Source organism: Macaca mulatta, chromosome 7, assembly GCF_049350105.2.
Source record: "Macaca mulatta isolate MMU2019108-1 chromosome 7, T2T-MMU8v2.0, whole genome shotgun sequence".
NCBI lineage: Eukaryota > Metazoa > Chordata > Mammalia > Primates > Cercopithecidae > Macaca > Macaca mulatta.
The window spans coordinates 151,442,855-151,457,448 of record NC_133412.1 but is presented as its reverse complement, the minus strand read 5'-3'; positions in this window follow the sequence as shown (position 1 = coordinate 151,457,448).

Genomic DNA, 14,594 nt, shown 5'->3' with positions numbered 1-14,594 from the left:
GGGCCTTTGATATTGCTTTATTCTAGAAGGATTAAGTTCTCAGAGAGAATTAATATCCCAGAAAATGGAGATGCTTTCTAACCAGGACTGGGGGTCTACCCTGTGGCATCGGGCCAGGTTTCCAGACTTACAGATGTTATGGGGAAGTAAAATTTGATCCCTCCAAAAAGAGAATGTGCCTAATAAGGACATAAGATTAATTTTTTATTTCATCAAGTAAAGACTTTAGGAAAAAAAGAGAGAGAGATAGGGTCTTTCTTTGTTGCCCAGGCTGGAGTACAGTGGCGTGAGCATGGCTTACTATAGCTTCAAACTCCTAGGCTCCAGTAATCCTTCCACCTCAGCCTCCCAAGTAGCTAAGACTACAGGTGTGCACCACCATGCCTAGGTAACTTTTTTTTTCTGTAGAGACAGGGTCTTGCTATGTTGCCCAGGCTGGTTTTGAACACTGGGCCTCAAATAAAGGCCTTTTTATAAAGCAACAAACTACAAACCAGTTAAAAGAAATCACAAAAGTATATTATATACACATACATATATGAACATGGATAAATCTTTAAAAATGTTGAAGAAAGGAAAATAGCAAGATGCAAAATATGTGATAACACTGTTTATACACATTAAGAGAATGCTATTTAAGCCAGATGTGGTGGCTTACACCCGTAATCCCAGCACTTTGGTAGGCCAAGGCAAGCAGATTACTTGAGGTCAGGAATTCGAGACTAGTCTGGTCAACATGGTGAAACCCTATCTCTACTAAAAATACAAAACTTAGCCCAGCATGGTGGTACACGCCTATAATCCCAGCTACTTGGGAGGCTCAGGCAGGAGAATCACTTAAACCTAGGAGGCGGAGTTTGCAGTGAGCCAAGATTGCAACAGTGCACTCCAGCCCGAGCAAGAGTGAGGCTCCATCTCAAAAAAAAAAAAAAAAAATACTATTTGTATGCATTAAGAGAATACTCATGCACAATACAATAACATTCAGCATTCAGGCTTGTAAATGTATGAAAAAGCATGAATATTTCTAGAAGGATGTAGGTCAGTATCATGATTTTTCTTCTCTTTAAAATAGAGTTTCTCAACCTGAGTGCTATTAACATTTGGGACTAGATAATTCCTTGTTGCAGGCGCTCCTTGCATTGTTGGATGATTGGCAACATCCCTGGCCTCTACCCACTAGATGACAGTAGCACCCCCAAAACTGCACTGGTTGAGAACCACTGCTCTCAGCAAAAAGAGAAGATAATGTAAGTGAGAAGATGGTTAACAATAATTTTTAAATCTATATTTGTAATTTTTTGTTCTTAAAAAATATTGTAAGAAAATATATGTCAATTGTTCACTTGAGTGATAGAAATATGACGGTTTGTTATTTTTCTGAGTCTCATACATTTATAAAATAAAAACTACCATCTATGAGAACTGTAATTTCATGTATTAAAAGGGTAATTTTTAAATCAAACAAGCAGGAAGGCTAGACTAAGATGAGGTGTTGTGGGTTGAAAAAGACATGTTGAAGTCTTAACACCTGGTACCTGTGAATGTGACTTTATTTGAATACAGGGTCTTTACAGATGTTATCAAGTCAAGATGAGGTCATAGTGGAGTAGGCTGGGCTGCAAATCTAATGTCTGGTGTCCTTAGACGGAGAGAGAGATATGGACACAGACACAGGGAAGATGACCATGTGATGACGGAAGTGGCGACTGGAGTGAGGCCACTACAAGTCAAGGAACGCCAAGGATTGCCGGTAACACCAGAAGCCGGGAAGAGGCGAGGAAGGAATCTTCCCTAGAGCCTTCAGAGGGTGTGTGGCCCTGCCAACACCTTGGTTTCAGACTTCTGGCCTCCAGAACTATGAGCTAATACATTTTTGTTGTGTTAAGCCACCCGGTTGCTGGTACTTTGTTAGAGTTCTCCCAGGAAACTAACGCATAAAACTATGCTCCTTTTCAAACTCACTGCATTGCTGAGGAGGTCTTCATTCTCCTACCAACCAGTGAAAACACTGTCTCAAGCCAGCTTGCCTTTGCCAGCCACAGGGAAGCTCAGGGGATCCGGCCAGCTAGAGAACAAGGAACCCTGTAGCTTCCCCACTGTTGGGGCTGTGTTGTATAGTGGTAGAACAAGATGGGAAAAGAGCAGTATTCACAGCAGAGCTGACACTGGTTCTGTGAGCTTTGCCGAGTGGGACCTCAGTTTACTCATCTGAGCAATGGAACAAAAAGAACAAGTCACAGAGACATCTGGAGGACAAAATGAGATCATGTATATGAAAAGGACTTACAAATGCAAACTATCATCAGCACCAAGTTATCATTTCACACCTGGACTAAAAAAAGACAATCAGCCCCAGAAAAGACAATTAACTTGATACCTTTAGGAAGAAAAAAAAAAATCTGTCTTTGAATATAATTACTTTTATACTAGATTGGGAAATCTCTATCCAGTCTCAAGAGGGTTAAAAATGAGGAAGGGAGACAGATACACACTGAAAAAATGGCAGCAAAAATAAAACCAATGGAAGTTTTTATACCATGCTCCTTAAAAATTTTTAATAAAACTTGCTCCTCTGTTTTCTCTTTGATTGGTCATCTTAGCAGGAAATTCCCCATGTTTATCATTACATACAAAGCAGTCTATCAATCACCATGTCGAGGTTTTAGTATGTGGAGCTATGGCACCCAGACCAAGCCCTGGGAAGGATGCCCTTAAGAAGGAAGAAGTAGAAACGGGGTCAAAGTTTAGAACCCAGAACAGATGTGGGAGATCCCAAGAATGGCCACCTAGGTGCACAAAACCCCCAGCACAAATGAACCCCCACCCCTCTCCCACAGCACAAACGAAACCCCCAGCACCAACAAGCAGTGGCAGGAGACAGCTGTGGGTGCTTCCTAGTCTATTTCCCCAGTTCTGACAGAGCTCCAGTTGAATTTTTCTTCTCTTTATAAAGACCTCCAGAACGCAGTTTCCACGACCTTTGTTGCCTTCTCTGTTTCCAGCATTTAACCACTCTGAATGCCAGAAAGTTCTTTCTGGGATCTAACAAATCTCTCAAGCTGGAAGCCATGCCGCCGCCTCTTGCTTTGTGCCCTGTTTGGGAGCCTGTCTGGTAATAGCCTCGCCTTCCTAATTTGAGCTCAACCTGTTCATGAGGATTGATGGAGCTTCCTGCTGAAAGGAGCCTTTAGACATGAGGCAACCCCTTCCTTCCACTGATGAGGGAGCCGGGACCCAGAAGCTAAAACACTGGGCCATCCCACAGGCCTCCTCTCTCCTCCATAGAGCTGACGCTCCAAAAACTTTTTAGCTCCTTTTTAGAAATACATTAAAAAGATCTCATCTACAGGGTCAGTGGGAGAGGGTCAGAGAGGGCTTGGGAACAGGATCAGCAACAGGGTCTGGACGGTACCCCCATCCACCCCCATCTCCAGTGGGTTTAGGCTTCTTTGAAAACACTAAGATGTGGCACAGTACTGACATTTGTAAAATACTTAAGAGTTTACAAAAAAAGCACTCTTTCATATATTATCTCATTTAATCTTCAAAGTTTCTATTTAAAATGCACATGATCACCCCCACTTTACAGATGAAGAAAGAGTCCAACAGGTTAATGGCTTACTCGAGATCATATCAACTCTGAGAAGACAGCCCATATGGAACCCAGGCATTTGCCTTCAAATCTCATGCTCCATGACCATGCAAGACCCCCCACAGCAAAGAGCACACGAGAGTCAGAGTTGAGAAAAAAAGGTGTGAGCCCCAGCTCTGGCACCCCTCGCCATGTAAACACAGGGAAGTCACCGGCCTCCCGATGCTTGGTCTCTCCTAATGCGAGACAAGGAGGTTGGGCAAACAAGGACTTTGAAAGTCACTCCCACCTCTGGAGGAGTGTGCCTCCCTCTGCCTTTTATTTGGTTTCTACACTTATTTTATTTTTACTTATCAAATATCCATTTATTCTCTTTACCACTCTCTTTGTAGATTATCCACCAGACCAAAACATCATGACTAAGCATCCCCAGTGTGTCCGGCATGGAGGGACAATCATCAGGTAGCCCCTGCTCTTGTGGAGCTTTTAGCCTATTAGAAGAATCAGGAATTCTTGGAAATTTCTGATTCCAGCCAGGAAAGATGTGAAACTTTGACTGTGACAAGTGTCACTAAGGCAGAATGTACCACGCCTGAACACAGTACTTAAAGAGCACTAGGAGGGGACTCCAGACCTCCCTGAAGAAGTTACTCCTGTGCAGAGACATGAAGGAAAGAGAAGAGGGGAAAGAAGAACACCCCAGGCAGAGGAAACATCATGGACAGAGGCCCTGTGGTAGGAATGGGCAAGGCAAGTGCAAGAGACTGAAAGGCCAGTGGGGCTGGAACAGGGACAGGGAGGAAAGCATAGTAGGCAATAATAATAGAGGGCTAGGAAAGGCCCAGACCAGGCCCAGAAGGCCAGGATAAAGGGTATAGACTTTATGCTAAGAGCGGTTGAAACCATTGGAAGGTTTTAGGAAGCTGGAGGTAAAGTAGAAGGGACCACAGGACCAGACACATCAGGGTATCCTTAGGTAATGAAGAGGGATCTGCTACTATAGGCCTGCCTCCAACAAACTCAGATAACGTGCTCACATGAGCTGAGCAAATCCCACTTGCTTGGACGCTGAGTTTTTGGCGAATAAACAGACAACAGTTCACTATAGCTGTCCCCTGGTCTGGAAAAATATGTTTTGCTCTCCCTTCCCTCTCGCTGTGTTTCTGCAAATGCCTCATTGCTCTCTGGGTGGCCTGGCCCTCCCCTATGAGGGTAGCCATGGAAGTGTACCACTGAGATCTCCTTCAAGAGGACATGCTGCAGAGAGCAGAGTTACAACAGCACAGCTACCACCTTTTGGATCAATCACTGCATTCACATTGCAGCCACTCCCCCAAAAGCTGCTTCCAGCCAACAACCAAGCACATTGGAGTACTCATGCCAATCCATTCCCATCCAATTCATGATTCCTCTAACAATCAGCTCTTGCTTGGGGACTTCCCATCAGCCTGGCTGAGACTTTCTCAGAGCTGTGCTGCAGAGGAGGCTCTTCCTATTCAATCTTTCCTTGAGCTCTCCTTTCATCGAACTCAGGTCCGCATCAAGGTTTGAACACTCTCCCTCCCCTTTAATCTTACATAGGCATCTCCCTCAGTAAGATTCTTGCATGTCTAATCAATCTTGTTTTGATGTCTGCCTCTTGGAGAACTCATCCTAATTCCCCTTCCATTCTCTTCCCCCCATCTCAGATCAGTCTTCCTAAGAGGACTAAGATGATTCCCACTAACCTGGCCTGACTCATACGGGGGCTCTCTGGGACTTGGGCAGCACATCCTGTCATTTCTTATAGCATGCTGCCCAAGACCTAGGCTTCCAGCCATCCTAAACTATCAAGAACTATTTGTTTCCAAGGAAAGCACTAGATGAGTTTTGCCAAAGCTGTGGTTCCTCAAAATCAGTCAAACCAGGGAGTTCCTCAGAACAGTTTTTTAAGCCATGTCCATAAAACCCAGGGCCTTAGAGGTGCTCTAAGTGGGTCTAACAAAAGGGAGGCCTAGTTGGCAGGCTCTGGAGACCCCCAAAACCACACTTTAACCAGAACAGCTCCACTTTTATCTTTTTTATTTCATTTTGTTTTGTTTTTGGTACTGAGATTCTATGTAAGATTTCATTTGATCAAAAAAAAAAAAAGGTTCCACTGCCAAAAGTAAAAATATATCTAATTGAAAAACTGCTACCAGGGGACTTTTTTTTCTGGGAATGGCAGGCTATTACCATTAAAAACAACTAAAGATCTGGATAAAAAGCACAATGTATCTTCTTAAAATCACCAAAATGCTGATCAGATAGTAAGAAAAGACTAGCCTAAAAGTGAAAGGAAACAGGAATCCAAACAAGTATGAAAATCACTTTTGCCCTGAAGACATCTTCTGAGTCTAGCAAATTTGATCTTTATTTTGACAGCCTGGCAGGGCAAAAGAGAAAAAAAATCCACAACCAGAACCCACATAAAACAGGAAGACCAAAAGTAGACCCTCCTCACAACAACCTGGGTCCCTAAGGGTGAGGATAAATCAGAAATTGACTAGTCCTCAAGATAATCTATAGACTGGGTTTGAATCATTTGTTTTTGAGGAAGCCTCAAGCCATTAATTTCATTTAAGTGGGGGCAGGGGGCAAGATTTATAGTGTCCTCAAGTGTCTGCCAGAAAACTAAAATAAAATTGTTCTGTAGAGGAAGGCACCTTCTTCATCTCAGGCTTAATTTATACTTATAAATCATTTTCATGTACAATGACCAGCATGCAATCAAAGATAACCAGACACACTGTGAAACCACTAGTGAGAACCATTAAAACTAACAGATATGAGTGAGCATCTCTCTCTCTCAGCTCTGAGACCCTATTGGTACTAGAAGTGTCTCCACTGAGTCACAGTAATCTAGTTAGCTGTGCTCAGAATACCACTCTGAGATCTGCCAGCTCCATCTACACTCTCCCTTCTAACAAAGCAGGAGGCTCCATTTTCTAGCCAAGAAGTTCCCATACTTTTGAAAGGACACCCCCAGACCCTAAGCATATGATCCCAGAGTCAGCCTTATGCTTTCACTCTTGGTAGGAAGTTCTACAGTTCCATTCCTATGGAAAGATAAAACCATTTACACCATAAAGACAACAGTGATTCCCCTTTAGGTCACCACTACAACAGCACAGCCCCCCTTTTCCACTTTCTTCCTCCTCCCTAACAGTTCTGACCCTGCCTGCCCTCCCTCTTGATCAAGACTGCTCTCCTAATTAAAATAAACAAATGTCAGGAAGCAATTACTGCAGAGAAAGAGGCAGATGGTAGAATACTGGCACTCTGGTATTGCATTAAGCAGTAACTTGCTATCTCTTCAAAGTTTCTGCACTTTAATTAAGCATCGTTATAGACAGGTTCAATGAGCTTTGAAGTGGGGTTTATCAAATTAGCTTCTCACAGGGCTGATGCTGTGTGATTGCAAGAGGTGTTCCTGATGCAAGGCTCAGCTGCCTGAGAGGGCCCAGGAGGGGAGCAAAGGGCAAGAAGGCCCAACTCCACTCCCTTGGCAGATCAGAGGAGGGGGTGAAACTCTACCCACAGTGGTGGAGAGGGTGAAACAGTAGAGAAAAACTAAGTGAACACTGAGGTGGGGATTCAGACATCCCCCAAGCTGAGCACTTGCTTTTTCCCTTTATACCCCTTCTGTGTGTGCTACCCACAACAGCCTAGCCCAAAAGAGAAAGACCAGACTCTAGGAGATGGCAGGACAAAGAGTGAAATCAGACAGATCTCAATTCTAATTCTTCTTACAATCCAAATAACACTGGACAAACAACTTTTCTGTGCCTCAGGAGTTTTTCTCTTCATTTGCAAAATGGAAGTAATAACAGCTAACAATTTTTGAATACTTACTATGTGCCAGGCACCATTCTAAGCACTTTTTGTGTCTAATTCATTTAATTCTTCTCTCTGGAATATTATAAGGTAGGTATGATCATTACCCCATTTAACAGATGAGAGGCTGGAGGCACTGGGAGAATAAACCTGCCCAAAGTCACACAGGTGGTAAGTGGTGGAGCCAAAACTAACCAGGCAGTCTGGATCTAGAGCACATGCTCCCTCGTGGTCACAAAACACCACAAGGCAAATTTAAGAAAAAATGATTTGCTCAACAATAAAATCAGATTTACCACGGCTGCTTGCAACATAAATAAATCTTTAAAATGTTATGCTGAGCAAAACAAGACATAAGTCCATTTACATAAAATTCCAGAAACAGAAAAGTCCATAAATAATGATAAAAATTAAATCCGTGGTTGCCTGGGGCCAGGGGTGGGGACAGAGACCACCAAGAGGCACAGAAAAACTTCTGGGGGGTGATGGGGATGTTCTCTATCTTGACTATGGTGTTTGTTACACAGATGTATATATTTGCCAGTACTCAAACTGTACACTTAGAAAATTGAGGTACTTTATTGTACATAGCTTACACCTCAAACAAATTTTTGGAAACCTACTTACTAAATGAACACAAAAATATAAATGGCAGTGTTACGGTCTGAATGCTCACATTCCCCCACCTAAGTTTATATGCTGAAACCATCCCCAGTGTGATAATAAGAGGTGGAGTCTTTGGGAGGTGATTGGGTCATGAGGGTGAAGCCTTCATGAATGGGATTCGTGTCCTTACAGCAGAGGCCAGAGGAAGCTTATTTATCCCTTCCGGCCCTTCTGCCATGTGAGCACACATTGAAGATGCCACCTACAAGAACTGGTTCTCACCAGACGCTGAATCTGCTGGCAATGTGATCCTGGATTTCCCACTCTCCAGAACCATGAGTAAAAAATATCTGTCATTTCTAAATGACCCAGTCGAAGGTATTTTGCTATAGTAGCCTGAATGGACTAAGACAAGCAGTGATCCTTGTGTGGTGGGATTCATTCATTCAACAAATATTTATTAAGCACTTATCATGTGTCAGGCAATGTTCTAGGTGCTGGTGACACATCAGTGTAAACAGATTAAAATACTTGCCTTTGTGGCTCTTAAATTCTAGTGGAGAGAAACAGATAATAAGCAAATACATAAATATAACAAATAGTATGCCCAATGGTGACAAGTACTCTGGAAAAAATAATAAAGTAGAGAAGAAGGAATTAAGAGTGCTGAGGGAGAGGACTGCAATTTAAAACAAAGGGTTCAGGGAAAGCCCCCTTCTTAGCAAGGTACATGATGTGGTTTGGCTCTGTGTCCTCACCCTAACCACATCTCAAATTATAATCCCCATAACCTCCACGTGTTGAGGGAGGGACAAGTGGGAGGTGATTGTATCATGAGGGTGGTTCCCCATGCTGTTCTTGTGGTAGTGAGTTATCACGAGACCTGATGGGTTTATAAGGCAGTTTTCCCTGCTCTTGCTAGCTTTCTCTCACCTGATGCCATGTAAAATGTGCCTCTTCCCCTTCCGCCATGATTGTAAGTTTTCTGAGGCCTCCCCAGTCATGCCGAACTGTAAGTCAACTAAACTTCTTTTCTTTATAAATTACCTGTTCTCAGACATGTCTTTATAGCAGTGTGAGAACAAATATAGCACATGAGCAGAGAGGAAGACAGGTGAGGTAATCGCACCTGCCCTAAGAGCAGACCTGTCCAGCCTCTGTGTTCTCCTTCAGCCCTGCTCCACAATCCTCCACCTCTGGCTGCCCTCTCCTTTACCTCAGGTTCTCCATGCTCTTCCTGTTTCACCTGCCTCTCTTCCCACAGCTGGCACAGTCCTGCCCACCAAGGTCTCAGGCCCCCCTCACACCTCCAGTCACATCTCCCAGGCAAGCCTTCACACCTTGCTGCACACCACCTGCTTGGTTTAGAACATCTCGTCACCTCCCAGGTGCAGACTCACCTCCTTCAGACAAGTTTCAAGAAAACAAAACTGACCTGCTGGGGACAAGGCTTAGGAGGTCTGTGTGGCCAAGACACTGATTTTATCTCAAGTGGGATGATGAGTGTCCAGGCCCAGAAGTTCAGGTAACCGTCAATATTAGTGATCATTTACTACAGGAGATACTGGAATTATAAAGCTTAGTAAAACAGGGCCCCAACCATCATGGGGACACATATGCAAACTACAAATTAAATAGCACTTAATGGCTGTATTAGTGGAAATCATCATAACAACACAGTACTTGCTGTGAGCTTACCATGTGCTGAGAGTTGGACCCAGCATTTAGTACACACACAGCCATATAATCCTCACATAGCCTCATCAAGTAGATAACCTACTCCTATCTTACAGATGAGGCTCAGAGAAGTTAAGTAACTTGCCCAGAGTCACAGAGCTTGAAGGTGGCCAAATCAGAATTAGAATTACATCTGTCCCATTCCAGAGGCTCCAGTCTCACCACTCTAATAAAATACACATGGGCACAGAAGTAGCTCAGGGAAAGAAGTGCTACCTGTGTCCACTGGTATAGGGATGGCCTCAGATAGGAGACATTTGATCTGGATTTTAAAATATGAATAACTGATTTGAAGGATTATAAGGGGGGAAGAGGTGGGAAGGAAGAGGGAAGAAACATGAGGAAAAGCACAAACAATGTGGTATTGAACAACGGCAAACTGGACTTTTATTGGAGGCACAGTGTCAAGAGCAGGAGGATAGAGAACTTGAGCTTGAAGAAGTCAACAGTGTCCAGTTTTGAAAGGCCTCCAGATCAAGCTAAGGATATATATTTATTTTATTTAACAAGGCACACACTAACAAAGCACATAGTAAATACTATTTATATAGTATTTACTCTGTGCTAAGCACTTTTTTAAGCATATCACAAATGTTAACTCATTGAATCCTTCTAACACCCGACAAATTAGGTATTAATATTATCGCCCATTTTATAGGTGAGAAAGTTGAAGAACAGAAAGATTACATAACCTACCTATGCTAACTCAGCAAGTAGATGAAATTCAAACCCAGGCAGTCTGACTCCAGAGTCCAGGCTTTTAGCCACTACCTAGGCTACATTAACAAGATTTTACAGGGGAGGCAATATTTCACACAAGGAATGTTGTGCTTAGTTTTATTTCCTCAAGATTTCTACCACCATATGTCAGAAAAACATAAAACAGAAGAAAAAAAAGAATGGGTCGTAGGAAGACCCCCCCAAGAAGGCACTAAAGTGTTCTGTTGAAAGCTGATAATGATCTGTTGGCAAGAAAGACACAGAGGAACAAGTAGAGTTCAAAGATATTTTAAATGAAGAACCAAAAGGGCGTGATGACTAACGTGGTGGAGAAAGAGGGATATTGAAGTTGGCTTCCACCTTTCCAGCTCAGATTCCTGGATAGATGGAGATGCTACCCACTCAGATATGCAGGAAATGATGACACGCAGACCTGAGTGTGTTAAGTCTAATTCTCAACTTACTATGGATTCTCAATTGTAAGAACAAGTAGGAGTTGCCTGTGTAGCTCTGAAGCCAACACTGTTGGTTTTGCAGCTGTCAATCCTGATGTGCCTGTGGGTAGAGAGGACCAGAAGCCAGGCAATGTAAGGTGTATGAGAGAGTTCAAGGCTGGGGATATCAACTGGGGAGTAATCCACCCTTGAATAGCAGTGAAAAGCATAGGATTAGAAAAGATATCAGAGAGAGAAAAGGTAGAGTGCACAGGAAGAAGGTGGGTGGCAGGGCTCTGGAGAAAGACATTTAAGGGTTATATAAAAGAAACAAACCAAAAAGAAGGAGAAGAAACAAACACACCCTATAGATCTGTGGCTAGGTAATATTCCTTAGAAAGTCCAATGTGGGAAGGCCAGGCGCAGTGGTTCACACCTGTAATCCCAGCACCTTGGGAAGCCAAGGTGGGCTGATGGCTTGAGGTCAGGAGTTCGAGACCAGTCTGTCCAACATGGTGAAACCCCTTCTCTACTAAAAATACAAAAATTAGCCAGGCATGGTGGCACACGCCTGTAATTGCAGGTACTCAGGAGGCTGAGGCAGGAGAATCACTTGAACCCAGGAGGTGGAAGTTGCAGTGAGCCAAGATCGCACCACTGCACTCCAGCCTGGGCAACAGAGCAAGATTCCATCTCAAAAAAAAAAAAAAAGAAAAAAGAAAAAAAAAGAAAGTCCAATGTGGCAAAATAGGAAAAGAAGCCTGGAGGCCAATTCACTGTGTAGCCTTGGACAAGTTGCTCGCCACCCACTTTGAGCCACAGTTTGGACTTAATCATCTCCAACATCCGGCCGGGTGCAGTGGCTCATGCCTGTAATCCCAGCACTTTGGGAGGCCAAGGCGGGAGGATCACGAGGTCAGGAGATTGAGACCATCCTGGTGAAACCCCGTCTCTACTAAAAATACAAAAAATTAGCCAGGCGTGGCAGCAGGCGCCTGTAGTCCCAGCTACTTGGGAGGATGAGATAGGAGAATGGCGTGAACCTGGGAGGCGGAGCTTGCAGTGAGCGGAGATCGCGCCACTGCACTCCAGCCTGGGTGACAGAGCGAGACTCCGTCTCAAAAAAATAAAAAATAAAAAATAATCTCCAACATCCCTGCCAGTTATGAAACGGGACCACGAAGTGACCTCAAGATGCGTCTGTGTAACCACCCTGAGAACATTCAGGACAGTGATTTTGGGGAAGGAGTCCAGTCAGTAGTCCTGCCAGTTGCCCTACCAACCAAGGAGGCCACTAGTTAAGCAATAGGAGCAATCTCATCTCAGCCTTTCACTTTTCTTTTTCTCTCTCTTAGGCCCTCTGGGCCTTTCTTCCTCTTTACTTACAGAGAGAGAAGCATTCTTCTCAGGGCACAAGAGAGAGTTTCTTCCCCACTCCAGTCACCCTCCTCTGGGCAGACTGGAGGAGGAGAAACCTGGCATTCCTGGGGTATGAGTGATCCAAGCAGAGTGTGGGAAACCCCTGCATGGCTGTATTCCAAGAAAACATGAACGCCATTTCATGGGATACTGTGTCTGAACGCTTTGCATTAAGAGAAGCTCCCCTCGTCCACTTCACAGGAATGGTGTGAACACCTGGGAGAAGGAGTCATGAAAAGGTTTTGGAAGAAAAGCTTCATTGTACATAGAGAAACTCCTCCATGGTGTCACAGGACAAAAGTGAGCCTCTACTGGGTACTTTACAAAACAAAAAGACAGGGCATCTCCACTTTTGTGCCCCACAGGTACCTCAAACACAATATGCCGCAACCTGGATACATCAACCTCCCAGCAGCCCCCACATCTGCTTTGTGATCTGGTTTCTTGGCCTCATCAATCGGCACCCACAAATGCAAACTCTTCCCTTCTGCCTGCCTACCCCTCTCTATCCTCACTGCCACTTAATTCCATCACCATCTCTTACCTGAATAGTTGACCTAGACTCCACACTTATCTCTCTGCATTCAGTCCTGGTCCTCTCTCACCCATTCCTAAACTGGAGCCAAAATGGTCTTGGCATAATTTCAGTTCGAGCACACAACTCCTTTCCTTAGAGCTCTTCAGTGACTTTTGGTGACTCTCAACATGGAGTCCAAACTCTGGCCTGGCAGGCGAGGCACTTTCCCAGCTGTCTGCCACCTCTTTAGATGCATCCCTCTCATCATGCAGCTGGCTCTTCCCTCAGCAATCTTTGTCTCTAGTGCACCCTGCTGTCCCTCTACCTCTGCACAGACTGTTCCCTCTACCCGGAATACTCCTCTTTACCCTCTTGGCCTAAGCCAAGCAACAGTCAACTTTTTGATCTTTCACCTCAATTCCTCCAGGAAGCCCAATCCTACTACTCAAAGAGTTAAATAATCCTCTTTCATTCAAACTCTACTCAAGCAATGTGTAAGTACTTCAACAACATCCAAGTATGCCGTGCATCATGTCAGCCAATCTGAAAAGACCCAACACATAACATATTGCACCATGCCAGTGGGACACTGGGATGGGGAAGAAAAATAAAGATGCTTGCATGAGCAAGGGACTTAATCCCCCCAGACCTCCATTTCCTCATCAGTAGGTAAGGGGATTGGCATAGAATTCTGTCCCCACGATACTTGTCATTATCAGAAATACTTAAATACATCCAATCAGTGCCCACAGTGATATTTAGACATTAACCCTCTGGCATTCCCAACCCTTCAGTCTCCAAACACTAACTGCAGTGATCCTGAGATCCACTGGTACCTTGGGTGGCATGTCCAGCATGTCCTGTGGGCTGGGGCAGCGGACACTGAAATAGGTTTCTCCTGCACTACCTGCGCCCCCATCAACACAAAGGGCAGAAGGTCAGATGGAAAGCTACTCTCTTGGTCTCCGCACTTTGACTCTGGCCTCCTTAGAAGCCCCTCCTATGAAATGGTCCTGTAAACTTCCAAAGAGCTCCACAAACCTCAAAGAATGTGAAAAGGCTCCACAACCCACAAAGTCCTCAGTAGAATCTAAGTGACCCAAAACCCAGTTACTTACAGCTCATTATTGCCATGTATAATATTTTAGAATTTATGCTAACATTTGTTTTGTGTATGATAGTAATAATAATACATGTACCTGCTAGGAACTTTTGAAAATGCAAGAGAAAAAGCACAATTATGCCATTTAGAAATGATTAACATTAACCCTTGTAGTCTTTCTTCTATGCACATTATTAATTTAGATCATAATGTACATATTTTATAGCTTGATTTTTCCCTATACCATTACGTTATTTTGATGATTGCATAGTATTTCATTATCACCATTAATTTAAGTAATTCCCTATCCTAAGAACTTAGGCTATTTCAACTTTCTAAAACTTTTCTCACAGTAACATTATGAATAAAACTGTGAGAAATATCCCTAAATATATTTTGATATACCTTTTTTCTTAGGGTGGAGATCTAGCGTTTTTGCATTACATTGACAAAGGAAAAACCAAGAGGTAAATAAAGAAAAACAAACCGGGGGCACGTCCAAGATGGCTGAATAGGAAGAGCTCCAGCCTCCAGCTCCCAGCGTGAGCAACACAGAAGATGGGTGATTTCTGCATTTTCAACTGAGGTACCGGGTTCATCTCACTAGGG